Source organism: Staurois parvus, unplaced genomic scaffold (assembly GCF_062004578.1).
Source record: "Staurois parvus isolate SC_StPar_1 unplaced genomic scaffold, SC_StPar_1.0 ptg001094l, whole genome shotgun sequence".
Lineage (NCBI taxonomy): Eukaryota > Metazoa > Chordata > Amphibia > Anura > Ranidae > Staurois > Staurois parvus.
In genome coordinates, this window is record NW_028318890.1 from 49,727 (window position 1) to 67,185 (window position 17,459).

Below are 17,459 nucleotides of genomic sequence, written 5' to 3' on the forward strand. Positions count from 1 at the left end.
AAAATATAGGAACTATAGTTGAAACCATGAAAAGGTTTTTTTTTTTTTTTTTTTTTGAGGTCAGAAAATGATCCTGGACCGCGACCTTTTTGCATTGTTGCCATTTATTCTAAAAATCTAATGGATACAATTTATTTGCCAAAATCCTTTAACGACTGGTGTTTTATGATACTAAAAAAAAAAAAAAAAAAAAAAAATATTTCTAATCGCACAATTAATCAAAACCTATTATTCTGCTCATCTTTTTTTTTTTTTGCTGTTGTAAGCGAAAGCCTTATCCCCACCCCCGATCGTACATAAAAATACAAAGCACAGTTTTCTTGAAGCATTTGGACCTCAAAAAAAAAAAAATTATATATATTAAAAAAAAAATGATATAAAATATTAAAAATATAACCCCGGATCTTTTTGTATAAGTGGTCTTTGCAAAGTCGTTTATTTTCCCTGCCGGAGGGGGAAACGCTGATTTGGAAAGTGGGTTAAGTACTGTTGAAACGCGCTAGTGGCAGTTGCGTTTACGCTGGCTTTGTTTGTATGTCGTGCGCAGGAAACCGCGAAGATGTTTTTTTATCCAGCCATTGATTTTGCACAAAGGAAAGTTGTGGTTTTTTTCTTTTCTTGCTGTTTTTTTTTTGTTGGGTTTTTTTTTGTTGTTTTTTTTTTTTTTAAATATAAATACTTCGTACTTCACCGCTACGGCTAGACGGAGGAACCGACCTCGACGCTTTAATGTGCCCTTAAATTGGTTGCAGGAAGTTTTCCCTAAGTGCCTTAGGACGGCCCTGGAGTCTTTTCCGGTATTGCGCGTAACGTCGGCCAATATGTTGCGCCGCGACGCCTCCTGGTCCTAAACCGCTCAGATTTCAGGGTACAGATCAGTCGCCTTGTTAATGTTCTTCAAGTGCCTTATAAAGCGTTCTCCTTGACCGGGGGAGGGGGGGGGGGGACCCGCCCCAATCTAGCCCCGCCCAATCCAGCCCCGCCCCCTTCTTCCCTGATGATTGTATATTTTTTTTCCGTTGCTTTTGCTTTCTTTCTATGATTTACAATAGCAGCAAATTTCTGTGCTTTACGCTTTTCAATAAAGACCAATGAACCCGACCCGTGTCTGTGTGCTCCTTGGACCGATGTGTAGCAATCTCATCCTGTTATCTCTCTACCAGTGATGATACAAGAAACAAGAAGACAGGAGGAGGCCATTGCAGCGTGCAGATAGGAGGAGGCCATTGCAGCGTGCAGATAGGAGGAGGCCATTGCAGCGTGCAGATAGGAGGAGGCCATTGCAGCGTGCAGATAGGAGGAGGCCATTGCAGCGTGCAGATAGGAGGAGGCCATTGCAGCGTGCAGATAGGAGGAGGCCATTGCAGCGTGCAGATAGGAGGAGGCCATTGCAGCGTGCAGATAGGAAGAGGCCATTGCAGCGTGCAGATAGGAGGAGGCCATTGAAAAGTGCAGATAGGAGGAGGCCATTGAAAAGTGCAGATAGGAGGAGGCCATTGCAGCATGCAGATAGGAGGCCAGTCTGCAGAGTCACAGAGGGCAGCCGTGAGCTAAGATTAGATTTCATGCAGCCTGTTCGTTCTGAGCTTATATCTCAATCGCAGCACTTCAGCAAAATATGTTGTGTATATGGGAGAAAAATAAAAAAAAAAAAATCCCTGACTTTTGTTGTTTCTCCTCTAAATTATTTTTTAAATTATATTTAAAGCTAAACTTTTTTTTTAGTGGTTTTTAATATTTTTAATAGGAAAATATTTACAGGGCTAGGCAGTGAAAAATGGACAAAATATACAAATACATATATTTATTTTTTTATTTATTTTATTGTGTGTATATTTATATATATATATATATATATATATATATATAATTTTGTTATTTTATTTTTTTAATTTATATATATATATATATATTTAATTTTGTTATTTTATTTTTTTAATTAATATATATATATAATTTTTTTATTTTATTTTTTTAAGTAATATATATATATTTACAATAAAATAAATAAAAAAATAAATATATAAAATATATATTTATTTTTATATATATTTTTTATATACAGAAAAAAAAAGTATAATGACAATACACAGATATAATATTAAAATATTCAAATATCTCCATTTATTTAGTATTTTTTATTTTGTTTATTTTTCTAATTTATCATAAGATATGTATATATATATATATATATATATATATATATATATTTAGAATAAATTACACAAAATAAAAAATACTAAATAAATGGAGATATTTTAATTTTTTATTATTATATCTGTGTATTGTCCTTATTATACTTTATCTTTTTTTTATTTATTTTTTTTTATTCTGTATATAAAAATAAACAGTAAAAAACAGGGCCTTTCAGGCAGTGGGCCTCCCTTCCATAAGCACTGTGAAAATCCTGCTGAATCTGGCCGCAAGGTGGCTGGGTAATCAGGTGGACTTGCTGTCCTTCGCTCAGCTGCGGTGTTTGCTGGACGCGGCGTGCGGATTAATTTCCCTGGCTGCCGGTTTCTCCTCTCTTTCCCCCCCCCCGCGCGGTCTCGTGGTTCTCGGAGGCCGTGGGTTTTCTGGGTCAGATACTTGTGTGAGGTCGGCCTCCAGTCCTGGGGGTGGAGGGACAGTAGGGGGGGGGGTTTAGGGACAGCAGGGGGGGGGACGGGGACAACCCTTTTGTGTCAGGGATCCGAGTGGCCGCCAGTTCCCGTTGGCTGCTGTGAGCGTCACTAATGGGGTTATGGGAGTGAGGTTGGTAAATCTTCTGTAATCTGCTTTTCCCGGAGCTGACAGTGACCCCGGCGCCGGCTCAAGGCAGAGACTGAGAGGAGACGCGGAGATGCCAGGACCGTGCGGGAGCCCACCGGGCGCAGTAAGTGACCCCCAAATGTACGATGGTGTCTTGTGTGCCGATGGGACGTCTCCGATCGTTTCCTGCTGCGCTTACCGATCGCTGACATGTTGTGTGATGGGGGTGTGAGCAGAGCGGACCACCCGCAGAGATCAGACGTGGTTCAGGTCCCCCGCTACAGAGGGGGTTCTTTATGGGGGGGGGTAAGCGGAGGATTGGGGACTACTGCAGGTAATGTCTTGGTCCATGGGGTACCCGGGAGCAATGTGGATGAGCGGGGGTCAGGTCCAGGGAGATGCAGGACAGCAGTGCAGCCGGGGGGCAATCAGCAGGATCCAGAGTCCAGTGGCAGAATTTGGGGGTACAGCCTGTCCAGTGGTAGAATCTGGGGGTACAGCCTGTCCAGTGGTAGAATCTGGGGGTACAGCCTGGCCAGAGTCCAGTGGTAGCAATCCATGGAACAGCCGGGGCCAATTAACAGGATGACAGGACAATAATAGGGTACAGCAAAGGGGGTGCACCCAGAGTCCAATGGTAGCAATTGGGGGTACAGCCAGGGACAATCCGCAGGATCACAGTGTAGCAATATGATACAGTAAAGGGGCACACCCAGAGTCCAGTGGTAGAATCTGGGGGTACAGCCTGTCTAGAGTCCAGTGGAAGAATCTGGGGGTACAGCCTGTTCAGAGTCCAGTGGTAGAATCTGGGGGTACAGCCTGTCCAGTGGTAGAATCTGGGGGTACAGCCTGTCCAGAGTCCAGTGGAAGAATCTGGGGGTACAGCCTGTCCAGTGGTAGAATCTGGGGGTACAGCCTGTCCAGTGGTAGAATCTGGGGGTACAGCCTGTCCAGAGGTAGAATCTGGGGGTACAGCCTGTCCAGTGGTAGAATCTGGGGGTACAGCCTGTCCAGAGTCCAGTGGTAGCAATCCAGGGAACAGCCGGGGACAACTAACAGGATGACAGGACAATAATAGGGTACAGCAAAGGGGGTACACCCAGAGTCCAATGGTAGCAACTGGGGGTACAGCCAGGGACAATCCGCAGGATCACAGTGTGGCAGTAACGGGGTACGCCCGGGGTCTAATGGTGCAGCAATCCGGTACAGCCGGGACCGGTCACCAGAATCAGAGGTGACAATATGACCCAGCAAGGGGGGTCACTGCACCCCAAGAGTGCTGTCATTGGTCTAAGAAGTGCTAGCTCCATCGGCGAGGGCCTTCAGTGCCGGGGGCCCCGAGTGAAGGAAAGGCGGGGGGGGGGGGAGATGGGGTCCCATGCAGCCCAACCACAGCCTCAGGTCCATGTGGGTTGCATTCCACGGAGGGAAAAACTGGGATTACCATGTCTCCAGATAGAAGCTAATGAGGGCCCCCCCCGTACTGATCACCCGATCAGCCCCCCCGTACTGATCACCCGATGAGCCCCCCCCGTACTGATCACCCGATGAGCTCCCCCCCGTACTGATCCCCCGATGAGCCCCCCCCGTACTGATCACCCGATGAGCTCCCCCCTGTACTGATCACCCAATGAGCCCCCCCCCCCGTACTGATCACCCGATGAGCTCCCCCCTGTACTGATCACCCGATGAGCCCCCCCCGTACTGATCATCCGATGAGCCCCCCCGTACTGATCACCTGATGAGCCCCCCCATACTGATCACTTGATGGCCCCCCCCGCACTGATCACCCGATGAGCGCCCCCCGTACTGATCATCCGATGAGCCCCCCCGTACTGATCACCTGATGAGCCCCCCCATACTTATCACTTGATGGCCCCCCCCTGTACTGATCACCCGATGAGCCCCCCCCCCCCGTACTGATCACCCGATGAGCGCCCCCCGTACTGATCACCCGATGAGCCCCCCCCCCGTACTGATCACCCGATGAGCCCCCCGCACCATCCCTCGATGCACTCCCAGTACTGATCACCCAACGTGCTCCTGTATGGTGTCATACGGTCAGATTGCAGCATGTATGGTGTCATGTGATCAGATTGTACATGTAACGTGTGAGGTCGACTTCCCGATTCTGCCCCACTCTGGATCTTCTGATTATGTGCAGCAGGAGGAGTGAGACCCCCTCACCCGCTTTTTATGAGCTGTGTTGCCTCTTGAGTGATTGAGAGACGCAATGGGGGGGGGGGGGGGGGGGGGGGGAGTCTATCAACAACCATACATAATAAAAATAAAATAAATACATAATAAAAACTAAATAAAATACAAAAATAAATGTTAATTATGAAAAAATAATAATTAAAAAAATAAAATAAAAATATAAAAAAAAATGAAATAACTACATAATGAACAAATAAAATAAATAAAATAGAAAAAATTAAATAAATAAAATAGAAAAAAAAATAAAATAGAAGAAAATAGAAAAATAAATGTTAATTATGAATAAATAATAAAAAATAAACTAAAGATATAAAAAAATGAAATAACTACATAATGAACAAATAAAATAAATAAAATAGAAAAAATAAAATAGAAAAAAATAGAAAAAATATGAAATAATAAAAATAACTACATAATGAACAAATAAAATAGATAAAATAAATAAAACAGAAAAAATATGAAATAATATCATTAATCATCGTCGACTTTGTGTATATAGAACCAATAAACCAGACAGATCTAGCTGGAGTGTCAGCTCTTGGGTCCGGCCCCGCCCCCTTCGCGGGGTTTCTCAGGCAGTACGTCTTCCCTTTTTCCCGGCTGTCTCTGTAAAGTGGCGATTAATCTGGAGAACATTCCGCGAGCAGAATGTTCCGGATCTCACACAGACCCCCTTTTCTTAGGAGGATGGCGCGGTCCCAGCGGGCACACAATGGGCCCCTTCAATCCCACAGAGAGTTCTTCTGGAGTCACAAGACGTGGGATGCCGCGGACGGCCGATTCCACCCACAGACACGGGATGCAGATCTGCCGTCAGGAAAACGATTCCATAGAAAGAACTCCGCTCAAAAGTAACAAAAGCTGCAATATTCACCTTCAAGCTGGAGATCCCCCCCGCAGTACTTCTTATCTGCCACTAGATGTCCTCAACCAGCGCAGGTTGTCCTGGACCCGCCCCCAGCCTGTGATTGGACAGGGAAAGGAGAAGCAGAATAGTGATGTGTTCATCTATCTCAGTCGCTCTGCTCTCTCCTCCTATCCGCACGCTTCTCGTCAGTACCTGAACTGATTGGCTCCTTTTGCTGCTTCTCCCTCCATCAGTCTGAGCTCTGCTGTACAGGGAATGCAGGAGACTGAAATCTTACAGCTCATACTGCTTGTACCGGGCTGCTGAGGACTGTTCCTTTAAGGGTCTCCTCCCCGTGTCCTGGATTCCAGGGCTGTAAGTGTCCGGAGGAATTTGGGGAATGAAAGTTTATGCGATTTCCTGATCAAATCCTCTCCAAACCCCCCCATCCCCCCCACCAATACTGCCGAGAATGAATTTCTCACGAAGATTTTAGAAAAAAATATCCTTATGACGCAGAAAAAGATCCGGCTCTGAAATCGGACAAAAATGTATCAGTTTTTTATATGATTTTTTTATATTATTTATTATTAACATTTAATATGTATTTTTATTTTTTTAAACAGATTTATTTATTATATAGTATTTTTTTATTTGTATTATTTAATATTTCTTTCTGTTTTAATTTATCAATTTTATTTGTTTATTATTATTTATTAATATTTCATATTTCTTCCAATTTTATCTATTTTATTTTTATTAATATTTATTAATATTTCATATTTCTTCCAATTGTATCTATTTTATTTATTAATATTTATTTATGTATTAATATTTCATATTTCTTCCAATTTTAGCTATTTTTATTTTTTTCTTATTTATTAATATTTCATATTTCTTCCAATTTTAGCTATTTTATTTTTTATTAATATTTATTAATATTTTATATTTCTTCCAATTGTATCTATTTTATTAATATTTCATATTTCTTCCAATTTTAGCTATTATATTTTTTATTATTATTTCATATTTCTTTCAATTTTATCTATTATATTTTTTATTATTATTTCATATTTCTTCCAATTTTATCTATTTTATTTTTTTATTTATTAATAAAGATAAAATTGGAAGAAATTTGAAATATTTTTTTGTTATTATTTATTAATATTTCACATTTCTTCCAATTTTATCTATTTAAATTTTTTATTATTTATTAATATTTCATATTTCTTCTAATTTTATCTATTTTATCTGTTTTGTTTATGATGGGTTTTTATTTTGAGGATTAATAATATTATTTCATATTTCTTCTATCATTGAATTACATTTTTTTTTTTAATGTTTTGGATTAACTAAGAGAGAGTTATAACCCCTGTAAGGTGTCCCCATTGGGGGAGATTTCCCTCCACTTCCTGTCCCATCACCAAATCAGGAAGTGAGGGAATCCCTGGTTGTCAGCAGAACTAGTGTCCCCATTGGAAGATTCCCCCTGACTTCCTGTTCTGGTGACAACCCAAAATTTGGGGTTTTCTTTTGCTTTCAATGATATAAGAAGGATAGAGAGGGGGAATCTCCCTGACGGGGACACAGACAGTAAAAAAAAACCTGGCAGGGGACCTAAACCTTCTCCACTCCATCCAAATCTAGAAATAAAATTTTTTTTTTACTTTATACTCCTCAGAAGCCAAAATGTTATTTCGGTTTTGGATGGAGTTTGGAAGAGTTGGAAGTTGTGTCACCTCTGAGATTTCCCCCGGGTGTCCCCATTTGAGGATTTATCTTCACTTCCTGTACTGGAGACACAACAGAAGCCCTCTGGGTGTCCCCATTGGAAGATTTATCACTTCCTGTACTGGAGACACAACAGAAGCCCCCCACCGGGTGTCCCCATTGGAAAATTTATCTTCACCTCCTGTACTGGAGACACAACAGAAGCCGCCCCCCCCCCAGGTGTCCCCATTGGAAGATTTACCCTCACTTCCTGTACTGGAGACCCAACAGAAGCCCCCCCAAGTGTCCCCATTAGAAAATCTATCCTCACTTCCTGTACTGGAGACACAACAGAAGCCCCCCCAGGTGTCCCCATTGGAAGATTTACCCTCACTTCCTGTACTGGAGACACAACAGAACCCTCTGGGTGTCCCCATTGGAAGATTTACCCTCACTTCCTGTACTGAAGACACAACAGAAGCTCCCCGGGTGCCCCCATTAGAAAATCTATCCTCACTTCCTGTACTGGAGACACAACAGAAGCCCCCCCAGGTGTCCCCATTGGAAGATTTATCACTTCCTGTTCTGGTGACAACACACATTTTGCATTCAATTTCAGTGACACCAGGCGAAACACAGAGGGCGAATCTGCCCCTAAAGACCTGGGGGGGGGGGGTAACCCTTCCACACCCCACCCAACACTAAAGGGGGGGGGGGGAGGCTGAGATCCTCTGTGACTGGTGACCTGTGTGGGCCGTGGTGCAGTTGCAGCTCTCCTCCACCATGTGGTGCCAGCGCACTCTTTTTTTTTTTTTTAACCCTTTAATCTCCCTCCATTGGGCGTCTGATACTTTGTAACACTTTTGTCGCCTTTATTTCCTCTAATTAAATTTTTTTTTTCATTTTTCTCATCCGTCCTCGGAGCCTAAAAGACGCGTTTCCACGGCGACCCGCCTGCTCTGTGGTGGTGCCGATCGATTCTACAGCGGAGCGCAGGGCACATACCGCGCGTTGTGGTCGCCACTTTTTTGGGTCGCATATGTTCTTGGCCGCCATTCATAATCCAGTGCACGCCATAACACGCGATGGCGCAACGTCCTGGCTTGTTACTGTGCGCTATAACACGTGATGACGCAACGTCCCGGCTCATTACTGTGCACCATAACACGCGATGGCGCAACGTCCCGGCTCGTTACCGTGCACCATAACACGCGATGGCGCAACGTCCCGGCTCGTTACTGTGCGCCAAAACAGAGGATGGTGCAACGTCCTGGCTAGTCACCGTGCACCATAACACGCGATAGCGCAACGTCCCGGCTCGTCACCGTGCACCATAACACGCGATGACACAACTTCACGGCTCGTTACCGTGCACCATAACACGTGATGACGCAACGTCCTGGCTCACTTGCACCAAGTGCAGCAGAGCGCATTTTTAAAGGCACTAAAAATGAATGTGGGCCCCTGAAGTTCGAAGGCGCGCGTTCATTTTTCTCATCCTTGGAGCACAGAAAAGCTGCGTGCGCTAAAATACGCATTTCTACCGAGCATGGCGACCCGCCTGCTCTGTGGTGGTGCCGATCGATTCTACAGCAGAGCGCAGTGCAGCGCAAGGCACGTTGCGGTCCGACGCATTTTCAGGTCGCATGTTTTATCATCCGTTGTGCGTTCGGCACCGTTCCTAATCCGATGCACGTCACTGCGCGGCGTAACGCGCGATGACGCAGCGGCCTCCTTAACGGCTCATTTGCACCAAGTGCAGCGGACGCGCTTTTAATGGCAGGAAAAACCACGTCCGCACAAAATGTTCACGTATGTCCATGGGCCTCGTTTCCACGCATGTTTAAAAAACAAAAAAAAAAGTGCAGCGCGCTGCGTTTTTTCTCACGATGATTTTCACGCCTACGTTGGATCCTGCCGGTGCGTCCGTGTATTGCAGCCGCGCTCCTTAACGACTGCTGACCATTGTGATTTTCGGCGCACCAATGCAGAAAGGCGCCGCGCGGTCACACGCAAGAATGACGCACGTCCCTTTCCACGACATTTTTGGTGCGCTTGCAGCCGATTCGTCGGACGCCGACATCTAAACGGGACAATTTTTTTTACGTTGGCAAATCGCTAAAGAGGGCGCTCGCTCGGCGGCGACGCCACGGACGCAGGTGATCTTCACACCGACATCCAGATCGCCGTGACCTCACCGACACGGGAGTCTGAGATCGGTCGAATATCTGAGCGATCGCCTTCAATGCCTAGGGGGGGAGGGGGGGCAGCAAAGCCTCAGGTGATTGGAGGGGGCTGATTAGAGCCACAGGTGACACCTGGCCCCACCCTCCCAGCTCACTGATTGGTCGCCCAAAACTCAGGTGTTTCCATCAGAACAGAACCTGATACAAAGTGTCCGATCCGAGAATCCTGAATGTTCTGATCGGTGAGGGAGGGACGTGACTCCGCCCCTGATAGCCTACCTATGGGGAGCTCCGCCCACAGCGACAGCAAACATGGAACACGCAGGTACGCCCGCCGACGTCATCCAATCTGAAGGTGTGTGAGCCACTCCCATGTACAGGAAGGAGATTATTCTGATCCTGATAGATCCATATTGATATATTCTGCGGATTATTCCACCACTGAGATCTGCAGAACATCGCTCTGTCCCCTCCCCCTCCTGACAGATCCATACTGATATATTCTGCAGATTATTCCATCACTGACCCCCCTACAGATCTGCAGAACATCGCTCCGTCCCCTCCCCCTCCTGACAGATCCATACTGACATATTCTGCAGATTATTCCATCACTGAGATCTGCAGAACATCGCTCCCTCCCATCCCTCTCCTGACAGATCCATATTGATATATTCTGCAGATTATTCCATCACTGACCCCCCTACAGATCTGCAGAACATCGCTCCATCCCCTCCCTCTCCTGACAGATCCATACTGATACATTCTGCAGATTATTCCACCACTGACCCCTCTAGAGATCTGCAGAACATCGCTCCGTCCCCTCCCCCTCCTGACAGATCCATATTGATATATTCTGCAGATTATTCCACCACTGACCCCTCTAGAGATCTGCAGAACATCGCTCCATCCCATCCCCCTCCTGACAGATCCATATTGATACATTCTGCAGATTATTCCACCACTGACCCCCCTAGAGATCTGCAGAACATCGCTCCGTCCCCTCCCCCTCCTGACAGATCCATATTGATACATTCTGCAGATTATTCCATCACTGACCCCTCTAGAGATCTGCAGAACATCGCTCCCCCCAGGCTGTCACTGTCTCCTTATGTCCATAATAAACAGGCCACGCCCTCCCATAGTATGACATCATGGCTGGGGGGGTGAATGATACGGGGACATTTGGGGGTCTGGGAACGGTTTGGCGGTCGGTGTCGCATCGTATCGCCGACATAGGCGGTGGCGAGGAAACGCGGGGCGTTCCGGGGTCCCGGCGTTGGTCCCTGGGCTCTCTGTGCGTGTATTGGAGGGGAGGGGACGCTGACAGATGTCATCCCCATTTCCACACGCCGCCTCTCTCACAATAGGTGGGATCTCCCCTCGCCGTGGAAGCCCCCCCCCCTCCTCCTCCTCCCCCCGAGCCGGGAAAAAGGCTTTTTATTAGAACATCTGGGAGCCGCTCCTCCCTCCCCTCATCCTCAGGACTCTCACCCGCCCCGGGGATTAAATGGTGTGAGGTCGCCATGGCAACCCCAAGATGTGGAAACCGCCGCGACGAAGCGTAGACCGCACCGGCTGACAATAGTCAGTTCAAGGCGCACACCCACCTCCGCCGCATACGAGGGAGGGATCCCGGACGACCCCCCCACCCCAACGTACGACAGGGAAGACTGCCGCCTCGCCCAGAGCCGCAGGTAAGCGCCATCCCCAGCAACGGGGACCCCCAACCCGCATGGCGTCTCTTTCCACGTTCACAGATCCACCTCGTCGCCTGGCAATCCCTCGCCATGGGGACCCCCAACCCGCATGGCGACCCTTTCCACGCTCATGGATCCGCCTGGCAATCCCTCGCCACGGGGACCCCCAACCCGCATGGCGTCTCTTTCCACGCTCAAGGATCCACCTCGCCGCCTGGCAATCCTTCGCCACGGGGACCCCCAACCCGCATGGCGACCCTTTCCACGCTCATGAATCCGCCTGGCAATCCCTCGCCACGGGGACCCCAACCCGCATGGCGTCTCTTTCCACGTTCACAGATCCACCTGGCAATCCCTCGCCACGGGGACCCCCAACCCACATGGCGTCTCTTTCCACGTTCACAGATCCACCTGGCAATCCCTCGCCACGGGGACCCCCAACCCGCATGGCGACTCTTTCCATGCTCACAGATCCACCTGGCAATCCCTCGCCACGGGGACCCCCAACCCACATGGCGACTCTTTACATGCTCATGGATCCACCTCGCCACGGGGACCCCCAACCCGCATGGCGACTCTTTCCACGCTCATGGATCCACCTGGCAATCCCTCACCATGGGGACCTCAACCCGCATGGCGACTCCACGCTCAAGGATCCACCTCGCCGCCTGGCAATCCCTCGCCACGGGGACCCCCAACCCGCATGGCGACTCTTTCCACGCTCATGGATCCACCTCGCCATGGGGATCTTAAGACCCTCAACCTGTAAGGTAACCCTCCCCCCGAGCAACACCTGACAAATTCTTCTCTCCCACCATCCCAACACCAATTTGATAAGCGCTTTGAGCCCCCTCCCCGGGGAGAAAATCGCAATAAATATATTATTTCTAATATGAACGCTTACGGAACCCCCCCTCCTCGCCGTCCGCCTGACAATCCCACCCCGGGCTCCAGTTCGATTATAAAATTGTAACTGAAAGCGTAAAAATAAAATTGGCGGAATCGATCGCTGTACCTTTTTACCTTTTTTTTTTTTTTTTTTTAATTATAATTTTGCGCGTTTCTCATAAATTTTACATTTTTGTAACACAAATTTCGGAAAATTGAATTTAAATGGACGGCTTACGTAGATTTTATTTTATTATAATTCTGATTTTATTTTGTAGGATATACAAATATTTACATTAATATAGATATGCTATTCATGGAGAAATTCTATTTTATTTGGTTTTATTTATATTAAATGTTATATATTAATTTAGATGTAGTGTAAAAATATTTATTTTGTTTTTAGAATAAATTTTATATATTTAATTAGAGTATTATAGTATAAAAATATTTTTTTGTTTTTAGATTAAATTTTATATATTTAATTACATTATTATAGTATTAAAATATTTATTTAGTTTTTATATTACATTTTATATAATAGATTAATGTAGTTTATAAATATGTTTTTTTGTTTTTATATTACATTTTATATATTTATTTAGATTGGTGTAGTATACAAATATTTATTTTGTTTTTAAGATTACATTTTATATATTTAATTAGATTAATGTAGTATATATATATATATTTAGATTAGATTTTATTTATTAGATTAATGTAGTGTAAAAATATTTATTTGGTTTATAGATTAGATTTTATATATTATTTAGTTTTTAGAATACATTTTATATATTTAATTAGATTAATGTAGTATAAAAATATTTATTTTTGGATTGCATTTTATATATTTAATTAGATTAATGTAGTATAAAAATATATATATTTAGATTTTATATATTAGATTAATGTAGTATACAAATATTTATTTTGTTTTTAGATTAAAGTTTATACATTTAATTAGGTTATTGTAGTAAAAAATGTATTTTTTTTTTTTTTAGATTCAATTTTTTATTTTTATTAAGATTGATGCAGTATTAAAAATATTTACATTTATTATAGATATTCCACTAATATATTCCATGATGGCTATTCTATTAGATCTTATTTATATTTTAAATATTTTATTTGATTTCCCACAGACTATAAATATTTATTATAGAAAAAAATATTCTTTTTATTTTAGAAAAAAATTAGATTTTTTAAATATAGATATTCCATTATTCTTTTAATATATTCTGTTCTATTTATATATTTTAATTTATTTATATTTTATTACACCTTAGATTGTATGCCCCTTGAGGGTTAGGGACTGATGTGAATGTACAATATATATGTAAAGTGCTGCATAAATTGACGGCCCTATAGAAGTACCTGTAATAAATAAATAAATTTTAAACATTTAATTATAGAAAAGCCATCATAGAATATATTAATGGAATATCTATAATAAATTTAAATATTTTTAATACTGCATCAATCTAAATAAAAATATAAAATTGAATCTAAAAATATATACATATACTACATTAATCTAATTAAATTTATAAAATTTAATCTAAAAACAAAATAAATATTTTTACACTACATTAATCTAATATATAAAATCTAAATATATATATTTTTTATACTACATTAATCTATATAAATATATAAAACGCAATCCAAAAATAAATATTTTTTTACTACATTAATCTAATTAAATATATAAAATGTAATCTAAAAAAACAAAATAAATATTTTTATATTACACCATTCTAAATAAATTTAATTTAAAAACAAAATAAATATTTTTATACTACATTAATCTAATAAATAAAATCTAAATATATATATTTTTTTTATACTACATTAATCTAATTAAATATATAAAACGCAATCCAAAAATAAATATTTTTATACTACATTAATCCAATTAAATATATAAAATGTAATCTAAAAAAACAAAATAAATATTTTTATATTACACCATTCTAAATAAATTTAATTTAAAAACAAAATAAATATTTTTATACTACATTAATCTAATAAATAAAATCTAAATATATATATTTTTTTTATACTACATTAATCTAATTAAATATATAAAACGCAATCCAAAAATAAATATTTTTATACTACATTAATCCAATTAAATATATAAAATGTAATCTAAAAAAACAAAATAAATATTTTTATATTACACCATTCTAAATAAATTTAATTTAAAAACAAAATAAATATTTTTATACTACATTAATCTAATAAATAAAATCTAAATATATATATTTTTTTTATACTACATTAATCTAATTAAATATATAAAACGCAATCCAAAAATAAATATTTTTATACTACATTAATCCAATTAAATATATAAAATGTAATCTAAAAAAACAAAATAAATATTTTTATATTACACCATTCTAAATAAATATATAAAATTTAATCTAAAAACAAAATAAATATTTTTATACTACATTAATCTAAATAAATATATAAAATGTAATCTAAAAACAAAATAAATTATTTTTTAAATGAAATTAAAAATCATCAATCATCTATTGTTTTTTTCTGTATCACCAACATATACTGGAGCGCATGATGGCGGACATGAAATAAATATTTGTGTGTATATAAATATAATAAATATAATAAATGAGTATATATATATATATATCGCTGTACAAACGCATACCTCCGGCTGCCGTTAATCCGTATTAAAAATAAATAAATTGGCGCTAATATTTTCACGGTTGACCGCTACGAGACATCGGATGGTTTCCTAGAACGGCGATCAATTATCTGTTTTTCCGCTGATTGGAATCGGATGATCAGGAAAACGAATAATTATTCCCAGCGAGGAGGCGAAGAAGAAATCAATGAAAATCTATCAACGCTGAAATAGCAATGCTGGGCACTAGGAGGCGCTGTTAGGAAAGGTTTCTATCCTGTCCAGCGTGCTGGAAATTCTCTGCGCTCGCCATCGTTGGTGTCTGAGTTGGCAGATTATTGTGATTCGGGGAAGAAAATGGTATTTGTGTCATTTATTGGAAGCTGATTGGATGATGTGTGCTGCACTACAAGTCCCAGAGATGGTGGGAACCCCTCATAATGGGCACGGCGGGCGTACAGACCCGGGAACTCAGCACAGGGATGGTGGAAACCCCTCATAATGGGCACAGCAGGGGTACAGATCCGGGAACTCGGCACAGGGATGGTGGGAACCCCTCATAATGGGCACAGAGGGTGTACAGACCCGGGAACTCAGCACAGGGATGGTGGGAACCCCTCATAATGGGCACAACGGGTGTACAGACCCGGGAACTCAGCACAGGGATGGTGGGAACCCCTCATAATGGGCACAGTGGGGGTACAGACCTAGGAACTCAACACAGGGATGGTGGGAACCCCTCATAATGGGCACGGCGGGGGTACAGACCCGGGAACTCGGCACAGGGATGGTGGGACCCCTCATAATGGGCACAGCGGGTGTACAGACCCGGGAACTCAGCACAGGGATGGTGGGAACCCCTCATAATGGGCACATCGGGCATACAGACCCAGGAACTCAACACAGGGATGGTGGGAACCCCTCATAATGGGCACGGCGGGTGTACAGACCCGGGAACTTGGCACAGGGATGGTGGGAACCCTCAAAATAATTGACATTCACCTACAGAGCGCTACAGTCTGAAGGAAAGCAGCTGCTGCTGTTCTCTCTCTTTTGAGGAACCCCTCGGTGCTCTGGGAATCCTCTGTCATTGGTGTATAAATGTTTACTTTTGAAACATTGTATATATATATATATCCCCCAGAAGTGACTCCACCCCTAAGTGACGAGGTCCAAATTGGGCCCAAAGTGTCAATATTTTGTGTGGCCGCCATTATTTTCCAGCACTGCCGTCACCCTCTTGGACATGGAGGTCACCAGAGCTTCACAGGTTGCCGCTGGAGTCCTCTTCCTCTTCTCCATGACGTCATCACGTAGCTGGTGGATATTATTCACACCTGAGACCTTGTAATGCTAACGAGTCACATGACACCAGGGAGGGAAAACGGCTGATTGGGCCCAATTTGGACCTTGTCACTTAGGGGGGGGGGGGGGGCTCACTTCTGGGCGATACTGTAAACCCTCAAAAAAAAATGGGGGTCCCGGGACGCTTTTGGATGCCTGCGGTGATTTTTCTGACCTCCAGAGGTGGTCGGAGCAGCTGGTTGGCACGTTGTGAGTTTATCACCCGGCGGCAGATTAACGCGGCATCTGCTGATCTGGACGGGCGCGGTGCGGAGTGGGGGGGGGGGAGCAGATGTTTGGGGGGGGTCAGAGTTCCATAATCTCTCCTCGGTGCAGACGTGACGGCGGCCGGAGTCACCACCTCCTCTGTGATTGGTCGAGAAGCCAAACGAGGCGACTGAAATAATCCCCGGAATTGGGTTACATCTATAGATCTGTATAGGGCCCGGTCCCCGCAGATTGTTCCTGGAGCTCCGCCCATCTCCAAGATCTATGAGGTCGGTGATTGGTCGGGATTCCCCACTGCCCTGTGCTTCCCAGCCATGTCTGTCTATCATCCAGCACAGATGTATGTTGTATGTATGAAGACGGGACACACGTGTGTGCTCTCCCTACCTCCGCACGTTCACTGTCCCCCCGCCCCCCCTCATTCACACTCATTTATTTATATTGTTTATTTCAGGTACTTATATAGCGACATCAATTAACATACATATTGTACATTCCCATCAGGCCCCGCCCCCGAGGAGCGTACAATCTAAGGTCCCTAACTCACATTCATACATATACTAGGGACAAGTTAGACAGGAGCCAATTAACCTCCCAGCATGTCTTTGGAGTGTGGGAGGAAACTGGAGTACCCAGAGGAAACCCACACAGGCACAGGGAGAACATGCAAACTCCAGGCAGGTGGTGCCGTGGTTGGGATTCGAACCAACGACACGAATACTGCCAGGCGGAAAACCGCCAGACCCCCCCCTCCCCCGACGGTACAAATCTAAAAATGATTATTATTATTAGTCACCTTTTCCGTCCATCTCCTCCATACATCCTCATCACGTCTCAGTCCCTTCCCCCCACCGAGCATTTCCTCAGTCTCCCCTCCCCCAGTGATCAGACTGTACATTGTAACTTTGTAGAAGGAGGGGGAAGCATTTCCTCAGTCT

General features: G+C 43.1%; 1 protein-coding gene across 2 annotated transcripts in view; it reads left to right on the plus strand.

The window, feature by feature from the left end:
• The first annotated feature begins 2,706 nt into the window (after positions 1-2,706).
• Positions 2,707-17,459, plus strand: part of SEMA4A (semaphorin 4A) — an 82,494-nt gene continuing 67,741 nt past the window's right edge. Inside the window, exon 1 of one of the 2 annotated variants that reach the window (XM_089658784.1) lies at positions 2,707-2,875. The gene's annotated coding sequence lies outside the window, so the exon portion shown is untranslated. Of the gene's footprint in view, positions 2,876-10,929; positions 11,406-17,459 lie in introns of those variants that run through there. The other variant, XM_089658783.1, reaches the window with a different exon arrangement.